Source organism: Zeus faber, assembly GCF_960531495.2.
Source record: "Zeus faber genome assembly, chromosome: 21".
Lineage (NCBI taxonomy): Eukaryota > Metazoa > Chordata > Actinopteri > Zeiformes > Zeidae > Zeus > Zeus faber.
Genome location: NC_137208.1, coordinates 1,971,105 through 1,983,716, shown reverse-complemented (window position 1 = coordinate 1,983,716; position 12,612 = coordinate 1,971,105).

Genomic DNA, 12,612 nt, shown 5'->3' with positions numbered 1-12,612 from the left:
TTATTATTTATTGATTTATTCAAGTATTATTTATCCTTTTATCGAGTTATTATTTATTGATTTATTCAAGTATTATTTATCCTTTTATCGAGTTATTATTTATTGATTTATTCAAGTATTATTTATCCTTTTATCGAGTTATTATTTATTTATTTATTCAAGTATTATTGATCCTTTTATCGAGTTATTATTTATTGATTTATTCAAGTATTATTGATCCTTTTATCGAGTTATTATTTATTGATTTATTCAAGTATTATTGATCCTTTTATCGAGTTATTATTTATTGATTTATTCAAGTATTATTTATCCTTTTATCGAGTTATTATTTATTGATTTATTCAAGTATTATTTATCCTTTTATCGAGTTATTATTTATTGATTTATTCAAGTATTATTTATCCTTTTATCGAGTTATTATTTATTTATTTATTCAAGTATTATTGATCCTTTTATCGAGTTATTATTTATTGATTTATTCAAGTATTATTTATCCTTTTATCGAGTTATTATTTATTGATTTATTCAGGTATTATTGATCCTTTTATCGAGTTATTATTTATTGATTTATTCAAGTATTATTTATCCTTTTATCGAGTTATTATTTATTGATTTATTTAAGTATTATTTATCCTTTTATCGAGTTATTATTTATTTATTTATTCAAGTATTATTGATCCTTTTATCGAGTTATTATTTATTGATTTATTCAAGTATTATTTATCCTTTTATCGAGTTATTATTTATTGATTTATTCAAGTATTATTGATCCTTTTATCGAGTTATTATTTATTGATTTATTCAAGTATTATTTATCCTTTTATCGAGTTATTATTTATTGATTTATTCAAGTATTATTTATCCTTTTATCGAGTTATTATTTATTGATTTATTCAAGTATTATTTATCCTTTTATCGAGTTATTATTTATTGATTTATTCAAGTATTATTTATCCTTTTATCGAGTTATTATTTATTGATTTATTCAAGTATTATTTATCCTTTTATCGAGTTATTATTTATTGATTTATTCAAGTATTATTTATCCTTTTATCGAGTTATTATTTATTGATTTATTCAAGTATTATTTATCCTTTTATCGAGTTATTATTTATTGATTTATTCAAGTATTATTTATCCTTTTATCGAGTTATTATTTATTGATTTATTCAAGTATTATTTATCCTTTTATCGAGTTATTATTTATTGATTTATTCAAGTATTATTTATCCTTTTATCGAGTTATTATTTATTGATTTATTCAAGATTTATATATCCTTTTATCGAGTTATTATTTATTGATTTATTCAAGTATTATTTATTTATTATTCATTTAATTTAATGTTTAATTTAAATTTTTTGTTGAATTTAATTATTATTTATTAAATTATTATTTATTGAATTATTGAATTATTATTTATTGTTTTATTCAAGTATTATTTATTTAATTGTTTATTGTTTTATTGATTTATTATTTACTGATTTATTGAACTATTTGTCGTTTTATTGAATTATTATTAATTGATTTATTGAATTATTATTTATTGGATGATTATTTATCGTTTTATTTAATGATTATTTATTGAATTATTATTAATTGTTTTATTGATTTATTATTTACTGAATTATTATTTATTGTTTTATTGGATCATTGTTTATTGACTTATTCAATTATTAATTATTGTTTTATTTAATTACTATTTATTGTTTAATTCAATTATTATTCATTGATTTATTCAATTATTATTTTTCGATTTTTTTTTTTGTATCATTATTTATAATTTTTTTTAATTATTATTTTTGACTTATGGGTCATTATTTATCGTTTTATTTAATTATTCTTAATTGTTTTATTGATTTATTATTAATGAATTTATTTAATTATTATTTATAGATTTTTAAATTCATATTTATAATTTTATTGAATTATTATTTATCTATTTGTTGAATAATTATTTATCTATTTATCAAATTATTATTCATGATTTATTGATTTACTTGAACATTCTATTTTATTTTACTTTCAATAATATTACGGTTGTTTACCATAATTGACTGTGTCATAAATAAAATGTGTCATGTTTACTAGGTTAGATGAGATTAAACAAATAAATCACAGATATGCAAACCAATCTTAACCCCAAATCCTAAAAAATACTTTTATTTGTATAAAGTGTTGTTAAATTTTCTATAATGATTACATTTGTTATAAAGTCATTTTACTTTTTTCATAAAAATGTTTTGACCGCGTTTCATGTTCCCTTAAATGGATGTTTATTTAAAAAAATAAAAAATAAATGTTTTAATTGAATAATATTACTATTTTATAAAAGACATGTCTAATGTTTATCTCTGTTGACATGTACATGCATCATCAGCTCAGTTTGTTCTGTTGCACTTTACCTTTTCCCCTTTTTGTTTGGATCGTTTCTTCGTACTTTTCCAAATCTTTGCAAATTGTTCTTATTTTGGAAAATATCACTTAAAGGTGCAGTGAGTACAGTTTAGCGCCATCTAGTGGTGAGGTTGAGATGTGGTGGTGCCACATGGCGGTGCCTCCGTGGAAGAGACGGCGGACGCCAAAAACGCCAAAAACAGGAAAGGGTCCTCTCTACAGACAATGTTTGGTTTGTCCCTTCTGGGCTGCTGTACAGACATGGCGGTGCAACATGGCGGCCTCCCTGCAGCGTACCCGCTCCCCGTGTCCATATAAACGCTTCATTCTCAGGAAATGACGCCGTAATTTAAACATACTTATTAATATCATGTTCCATTTCTGCCAAGTCTGTTCCCTAAATTCTACACACTGCGCCTTTAATTCCATATATTTAATGTTTCACTACAGTGGACTCCAAGCGTTTCAGTTCTATTTACTGTCGCGTCGTGAAAGGACGATAATCCTCCTTCTGTTTCTCCTCCACCTCCTCTCGCTCCATCCGCAGGGTCGGCTTCATGCCGGGCGAGCCTTTCGTTTTGTTGGGAGTTTCGGCCGCGCCCTTCCCATTGTGCAGTGAAACTGCAGCAGCCTCCGTGTTGGGCCTCCCAGAATGCCTTTCTGCCAAACCCCCAAACCGGATCCCTCTCACGGACGACTCAGCTTGATGGACAGGTTTTAAAACCTTAACGAAAAGGAACTTCCAACTGCTGTTTTGCTCTTGTTTCAGCATTAAAGTGGTAATCCATCACAGGCTCTGTGTTGGGTGGATGGGGTTACTTTACACCAAATCCGACAAACGACAAGAACAAAGCGGAAGCCCGATTGTCGATTCTGCGCACAAAAACCGATGATGCGCTGCGATAAGCCCCACCCCCTCTGCAACAAGGACTGTCGGGTGCGTTTTTGGATTGGGTGTGAAGCCGGCTTTCCCTCGTCTCAACTCGCTCCGAGGATGTCCATCAATACAAACAGTTCACTGACCAAAACTAGCTTTATCGCATTCGGGGAGGCTGCTTTCTACCTCCCGAGTGTGGCGGACCCCGCCACCAAACCATGAAAGCAGCAGATAGAGCGGCACAGGCAGAACACGAACACATTGAAAGGCTGTTTCTTATCAAGTGCCACGTCAATCAAGTATCAAATAATGGATTTTTCAACAAAATAACAATTAAATAATCTAAAGGATTATTACTTTAATATGTGTCAGTCTTATACATTCAGATATACTTTATATTTGATACTTTATACTTTTGACCACATTTCCAGTTTTGCTTTTCAGAGTGTGATTCATCACGTTGGACGCAGCATGAGACACGAAGAAGAGAAGCAGAGAATGACAGACTGTATATTCTCTTTCTATATATGTAATCTATAATTTCATATAATGTAATGTAATGAAATGCAATGTAATTAAACCTAATGTTATGTAATGAAACGTAATGTAATGAAGTGTAATTGAATGTAATTAATTAAACATAGTGTAATGTAATGTAATGAAACCTAATTTCATGTAATGTAATGAAATGTAATGTAATGAAACATAATGTAATGTAATAAAACCTAATTTTATGTAACGTAATGATAAGATAAACCTTTATCGACATCGTTCCAGCAGCAAACAGGGGACAGCAGAAAATAAAGAGCATGAAATGAATGACAGAGCTGAATGAAAAGTAACGTCATGTAATGTAATGAAATTAAACATAATGTAATGTAATGAAATGTAATGTAATGAAATGAAATGTGATTAAAGTTATGTAATTAAACCTAATGTAATGTAATGAAGCGTAATTCAATGTAATGTAATTAAACTTAATGTAATGTTATGTAATGAAAAGTAATGTTCAATGGATTATTTGTCACATACATGTACATAAGGTCGTACATATATGCAGTGAAATGTCATGACACCTGGTGATTACGTACACTAAGCTCTATAAGCCCTAAAATTACTAAAAATACTAAAATGGGTATAATAAACAGTCATGTAATGTAATGAAATGTAATTTAATGTAATGTAATGAAATGTAATGTAATGTAATGAAATTAATCATAATGTAGTGTAATGAAACGTAATTTAATGTAATATAATTAAACCTAATGTAATGTAATAAAAAGTTATGTCATGTAATGTAATGAAACATAATTTAATGTCATGTTGTTGAATGTAATGTAATGTAATGTAATGAAATGTCATGCAATGAAACGTGATGCAATGTAGTTTTATGTCATGAAATTAAATCTAATGTCATGAAATGTTATTTAATGTATTGTAATTAAACTTAATGTAACGTAATGTAATGTAATGAAAAGTAATGTCATGTAATGTAATGAAATTAAACCTAATGTCATGTCGTGAAAGGAGGTAGAGCGGGTTGTGCAGTAACCAGAGGGTGGTTGGTTCGATCCCCAGTTCCTCTTGGCAGCACGTCCAAGTGTCCTTGAGCAAGACACTGAACCCTAAAGTGCTCTCCATGAGCTGGTGGCTCCTTGCATGGTTGTCACTGCCATCGAGGTGTGTGTGAATGGGTGAATGTGAGGCGTGTGTTGCAAAGCGCTTTGAGTGGTTGCAAGACTGGAAAAGCGCTGTTTAAGGTGCAGTCCACTTACCAACTTCATTGTCATGTCATTAAATGTAATTAAACCTATTTTCATGCAATGTTATTTAGCGTAATGTAACAAAATGTCATGAAATGTAATTGAATGTAATGTAATTAAACCTAATGTAATGTAATGAATGTAATGTCCCTAATGTAATGTAAAGTAATGAAACATAATTGAATGCAATGTGATGTAATGTAAAGTAATGAAATTCAATTAAACCTAATGTAATGTAATGCAATGAAATGAAATAGCGAGAACAGAGAGACTGAGACAGAGTTTCATCCCTAAAGAAATAATGACTTCAACGCTGAACTCACCAGGGGCCCTAACAAAAAGTACTGAGACACTCACATGGGCCCCACTGCCTTACTGTACTGTATGTACTATACTGTACTGCATACTGTATCACTGTTTTGGGTTACTGCATACTGTACTGCATACTGTATCACTGTTTTGGGTTACTGCATACTGTACTGCATACTGTATCACTGTTCTGGGTTACTACATACTGTACTGTATTGCTGTACTCAGTGTTACTGTATTGCTGTGGCGTACCGTTGTATACTGGACTGTATATCTCCATACTCACTTTATTCACATGCAGAGGGTGGTGCGTTATGTCATTGCACTGTGTACTGTGTACTGTGTATATGGCTGAAATGACAATAAACCCTCTTGAATCTTGAATGCACATTACTGCACATATCTGTATATACAAATAGTCTATCTCATATACATAACTCTATTCCCTTTACTTCTATGTTGTACCCCCACTCTGTATCACCTTTTTTAGTCTTATTTAATTTTTATTTTATTGATATTATTCTATTCACTAACTGCTTTACGTTTTAGGAATCAGTTAGTTTGGGTTAGTTGCTAGGTAGGAATTAGGTTAGATATTATGTTAAGTTTAGTAACTATTTTGCATCATCTCCAGGTGCGTTGCAAAGACATTGCACTGCAAATATGTATGAAAGTATGTATATGTATGAGTGTATGTATATGTATGAAAGAATGTATATGTATGAAAGTATTTATATGTATGTGACGAATAAACCTCTTCAAACTCTTGAATCTCTTTAATCTTGAATGATGTAAAGTAATGAAACGTAATTTAATGTAATACATTTACATTTAGTCATTTAGCAGACGCTTTTATCCAAAGCGACTTACAAGGGAGAATAACATTCAGCTACATTGCGACAGAGATTGGTGTAACAACAACATTCGTGTAACAATAAATACTGCAAGGTGGTGCTATTGTAGGTTAGGACAGGAGGTACTCACTGAAGAGCTGGGTCTTCAGGTGCTTCTTAAAGACAGAGCGAGGTCCCCGCTCTGGTCATTTTTGGCAGCTCATTCCACCAACGTGGAACTACAAATGAGAATAACCTGGATTGCCGTGGCTGTATGGCCGGCAGAGCCAGGCTACGCTCATTTGACGAGCGCAGCATCCGGGGGACAACATGTGCTCTTACAAGAGCATTTAAGTAGGCGGGAGCATTCCCAGCAATCACTCTGTAGGCCAGCATCAGAGACTTGAACTTGATGCGGGCGGCTACAGGTAACCAAGCGGCTACAGGTAACCAAGCGGCTACAGGTAACCAAGCGGCTACAGGTAACCAAGCGGCTACAGGTAGCCAAGCGGCTACAGGTAACCAAGCTGCTACAGGTAACCAAGCGGCTACAGGTAACCAAGCTGCTACAGGTAACCAGTGGAGCTCGATGAGCAGCGGAGTGACGTGTGCCCTCTTTGGCTGGTTGAACACCAGTCGCGCCGCCGCATTCTGTATCATCTGAAGTGGCTTCACCGCACAGGCCTCAAGCCTGTTAAGAGAGCGTTGCAGTAGTCGAGGCAGGACATCACCAAGGTTTGTAGCAGCAGTTGAGTGGCATATTGGCTCAGGTACGGCCTGACTTTTCGGATGTTGAGTAGTGCGAAGCGGCAGGACCGGGAGACGGCGGCAACATGGTCCGAGAATGTCAGTTGGTCATCAATAATGACACCTAGATTCCTTGCAGCCTTGGTAGGAACAAGAGATAGAGAGTCAATTTTAATATCAATGTTGTGATAAATACCTTGTTTGGCCGGGAAGACCAGCAGTTCCGTTTTCGCCAGGTTTAGTTGAAGATGATAATCCTTCATCCATGTGGATATGTCAGCGAGACAATCCGAGATCCGCTTCGATACAGTAGGGTCGTCGGGCGGGAAGGACAGATAGAGTTGAGTATCATCCGCATAGCAGTGATATGAAAAGCCATGTGAGCGGATGATGGGGCCCAGTGAGGTGGTGTATATGGCAAAGAGGAGGGGGCCTAGCACCGAGCCTTGGGGCACCCCTGTGGTGAGGTTGTGAGGCACAGACAGCTGGCCTCGCCATGTCACACTGAACGAGCGCCCAGTGAGGTAAGATTCCAACCAGGAAAGTGCACTGCCCGTTATGCCCATGCTTGAGAGTATGGACAGGAGTATGCAATGATTGACAGTGTCAAAAGCAGCTGATAAGTCAAGCAGAATGAGAACCGAGGATTTGGCAGCAGCTCTAGCAGTTTTTAAGGCCTCTGTCACAGACAACAGGGCTGTTTCGGTGGAGTGACCACTTTTGAAGCCAGATTGAAGTGTATCAAGAAGGTTGTTTCTTGACAGGTATTCTGTAACCTGTCTAGAGACCGCCCTCTCTCAGGTTTTGGAAAGGAATGGGAGGAGAGAGACCGGCCGATAGTTTTCTACTTGATTGGGATCGAGTGAGGGTTTTTTGAGCAGTGGTGCGACCCGAGCCGCTTTGAAAGCGGAAGGGAAAGTGCCGGATGTTAGGGAAGAATTAATCACATGTGTGATTGCCGGGGTGATAGACGGTGATATGGCTTGAAGGAGGTTGGATGGGATCGGATCTAGCGGACAGGTAGTAGGACGGCTACATGTTAGTAGTTTAGATACCTCACTTTCAGCGAGGGGGGTGAAACCAGGGAATGATGAGCCCAGGGCTGGAGAAGACAGGTTGTGAGTAAGTTGTTTAGTGAATTGGCTGCTGATGGCTGCCACTTTGTTGGTAAAAAAGGAGGCAAGGCAGTCAGCAGTGAGGTTAGTAGCTGGAGGAGGTGGTGGAGGGTAAAGCAGAGACTTGAAGGTGGAGAATAACTTACGTGTGTCTGTGGCACCGTTGATCCTGTCATTGAAGAAGGCCTTCTTGGCAGCAGTGATGCTGGAGGAGAAGGAGGACAGCAGTGTCTGGTAGCTTGCAAGATCCTCAATTGTTTTGGATTTGTGCCATTTCCTCTCGGCTGCTCTGAGGTCAGTGCGCGTTGTCCGGAGGGTGTCAATCAGCCAAGGGTGCGACTGGGTTGAACGAGCAGGTCTGGTGGATTGTGGACACAGGCTCCAGACATGAGCTCAAGGTGGAGCAGAGGGAGTCTGTGGCATCATTAACCTGCAGAGAGGAGAAAGTGCCGTGGGGTGGAAGAGAAGAGGAGAGCACAGAGGAGAAGTGGGTGGGAGACAGGTTGCGGAGATTGCTGTGGATAGTAACCATGGGTGGGGAGGTGGGGGGTTGTTTTGGTAGCTGGACATTGAAGCGGATGAAGAAGTGGTCAGAGAGATGAAGAGGAGTGACCCATAGGTTGTCGGTGGTACAGCTCCGAGCAAGAATGAGATCAAGCTCTTTGCCAGCCTTGTGAGTCGGTGGAGTCGGGATCTGTCTTAGGTCGAACGAGCGAACCAAAGACAGGAAGTCAGCCGAGCTCGCACTGTCCAAGTGGATGTTGATGTCTCCGAGGACGAGCGTGGGACACTCATGATGAGCAGGGTGTCAAGCTCATGTAGGAAGTCACCAAGTTGTCCTGGTGGATGGTAGATGACGACCACATAGGCTTTCACCGGAGCAGTCACCATGACGGCGTGATATTCAAAGGAGGCAAAGTTGTTTAAAGGCAGCAGTGGATTAAATTTCCATGTGTTGGAAATAAGCAGGCCAGTCCCACCACCACGGCCAGATGGTCTGGATGTGTGGAAGAATGAGTAGTTAGTGGAGAGTGCAGCCGCGGTTGCATCTTCCGGTTTAATCCATGTCTCAGTGAGAGCAAGGAGCTCTAAGGAGAGTTGGTTGGCATGACCAGAAATGAAGTCTGCCTTGTTAACTGCAGATCGACAATTCCACAAGCCAACAGAGAAGGAGGTCTTTGCAGAAGATGTTTGCTGCAGGGACCTGAGGTTACCCGGATTGCATCGGCGTATGGTATAACGACGCTTTCTGGGTGACCTTGAAGTTGTAGGGATGCGGTAGTAGCACATTTTGTATGGAGTGAGAGAAAGAAGGCAGGTTTGCCTTGTTCGGTGTCCTTGCTTCGGTTGACGTGCAGAGGTAGACGTGCGTCTTCACACGACAGCGACTACAAATGGGCCAACGCTTGAAGCTAACGCTTCAAGGGCAGGACCATAAATAGGTGATAGAATACAGCTGCTCATGTGATTAGGGTTGCACCTGGCTAAGAGCACGCCCACATAAGAGAGGACTTACCTGAATAGGGGGTGTGTCTGGAACACAAGCTTGTTGGCAGATCAGCAAATAGCAGTGAAATGTGCAGAGTCAATCCAGTAGTCCAAGTTGCAATACTACAATACGAGCAGTGATACACTACACAGCAACCTCAGCACTAGAGCTCGACTCCGATGTTTTGTAATATAATATAATGTCATGTAATGAAACGTAATGTAATGTGATTACACCTAATTTAATGTCATTTAAAGTAATGAAACCGAATGTAATTTAATGAAACCTTATGTAATTTCATGTAATGTAATGAAACCTAATGTAATGTAAAGTAATGAAACGTCATTGAATGTGACGTCATGACACAGGTCAGTGAGACGCTGAGCTCATGGAAATCCCAGAACCTGACACCGCTCTGCCATCTAGTGGCCAAGACAAGGAACTGCCAAAGGAAATTAAACAGCAGCAACGACGCCCTTCAACATCCACGTCGAAAAGTCCCACAAGGATAGAAATACATTGTTATTATTATTAATTATTATTATTATCTATTTTTATTTATTCCAGTTGATCTCTACGTTTATTGTATAGTTTTTCAGCAAAGCAGCAAGCGGCTTTTATTGCATATTTCTATTTTTTTTGTTTTCTGTTTTCTTGTTATTTGTCTTATTAAAAAGGCTCCAGTCATATTTTTAATACTTTATATTATAAAGTACAAGTTACGGGATTGTAGTTCTTTCTGCAGTTGGGCCGGGCTGCCAGCAGGGGCCGCTGTTCCCCATCAAACCATGGCGGAAAACCCCGTCCGGGGGTCCGCCGTAGGAAGGGTGTTGTGTGACGTCATAACCACGCAGCCACAGCTCACTACGTCACTCGTCAAATGCACCAGGAGAGAAGGGAAGAAACACATGTTACGCAGCGCAGTGAGGACCGTCAAGTGAATACACAAGTAAGATTATTTACACTAAATTCACAAAAAAAAAACGAATCAGTAGAAACCGTAGATTTACAATGAAAAAAAAGAAAAATAAACAAAAAATACATAAGATCCATGAATTCGTAATTTAGAATACTAATAATATCTTTTTTAAGTAATTCAGCTTAAAGAAATACCAAAGAGACAAACATTGTTGGTGCAGCTTTACGTTAATAAACATAATGAAGCTGCTTTTCCCTTAAATGGTCTTTTAAGATTTTTTATCTTTAGTTTAAAAATGTGCAGAAAAAAATAGAAAAGTAGTAAAAAATAGAGATGAACTGACAGAGGCAAAGAAGAATACTTTCATACTTCAATAATATATGATTTATGATCATTAACATAATTGGAAGCGGAAGATCAACGTTTGTTTCAATTTGATGCCTTTTATTAGGGATTCTGCAGAACCAAGTAACACTTAGTTTACATCTGTCTGAGCTGTGCTTTCAGAAATGAAGGAATAAAAAAAGGTTAATTCAGAACAATCCAACGTCAAAGGAAAACTGAGCGTGAGTTGACATTTCAATGACGTAGGATGCACACTGTGCAACGTAAACACGCTGGATGACACCTGCACCACGTGCTTTGAATATTTTATACATATTAATACTTTAATGCTTTGCTGTTTTATTGTGGTTGTAATTTGCTGTAGACACTTTCAAACAATATTTTGTAATAAGTCATAATAACAACAATAAAATAGCAATAAATAGTATAAATAATAAGAAGAAGAAAAGGTGCAAAATGAACGCGCCCCCGCTGCGGGTGACACGGGGCTAAACATCAGGTGTTTTCATGCAAACGTCTTCCTTCTGGTCCTGGTCCCGGGTCCTGGTCCCGGGTCCTGGTCCCGGGTCCTGGTCCCGGGTCCTGGTCCCGGTCCCGGGTCCTGGTTCTGCTTCTTTCTCTGGCTCCGGGCCTGTGGTGGTTCCGCTAGCCGCCTGCGCGCACACACCGCGCTGCGGTTCGGTCCGGTCCAGCCGGTCAATGCGGCCCGGTTCTACTCCGGTCAACACGCGGGGTTTCGGAGCGGCTCCTCCGGTGAGCGGCTCCTCCGGTGAGCGGCTCCTCCGGTGAGCGGCTCGCTGCAGCGCGCCGTCCGGGTTAGCACGGCGGGCTAGCGTTAGCCGCTCGCTCAGCACCGGGCGGAGCGGCGGGTAAAGCGGCTTCAACGGCCCCGTGTCGCCGCCAACAAGTCAGCGCACAAAAACAACGGCGGATGGAGGTGAAACGAACGGAGGAGCCGGAGCCCGTGGAACGCCCGTCTCGCAGCGAGCACCGGGAAGCTAACAGCGCGTTCGCCCCGGAGCGGGCTTCCCGCCACGGGGGGAGGAGGGGGTGGGGTGGCGGTAATGCGCGCGCGGCGCCGCGGTCCGGTCGCGGCGGAGGAATCCGCCGGTTCGGGTCCGGGGGGTTCGGGGGAAGGAGAGCTCCGCACCGCCGCCGTCCTGCTGTCAAAGCCCTCAAAATGGGGGGTTTCGGGAGACGCGCGTCTCCGCCATTTTGTGTCAGGTTCCTCCGCCGAGCGGAGGGAGCGTGTAATGGATGAATGTAGCTGGGAGAGCCGCCCGTCGGAGCCAGGGAGCGTCGCTAACTTCCTGCTGCCGGACTTTTGAAAGGTGGCGGCGGGGTCCGCCTGCAGCACCCCGCGCTGCTGCTCCGTCAGCTGCTCCGTCTGCTGCTCCGTCTGCCCCGAGACCAGCACTGTTGATATGAAAAAGTGTCTCCAACCGCTCCATCACGTACAGCTCCAGCCTTCAGCTGTTGACATCATTCGTATTGTTGGTGTCATTATTTCAGGTTTTGATATCAAAACATGCAATTTAATCATTGAAGTGCATTTTTTTTTATATATATATATATACACAGTTCGATTTGTTGATATCGACTATACCAATTATTTGATATCACAATTCAAATTCTGCATTGAACGCAATTGGAAGCGGTTTAAACTTTTTGATATCAAGAATCAGTATTGTTCATATCACTAATGAATGGGTATTGTTCATTACATTACATTACATTGATCAGACGCTTTTATCCAAAGCCACTTACAATTATTCAAACACCGACGGACGCAGCCATCAGGAGCAATGAGGGGTTAAGTG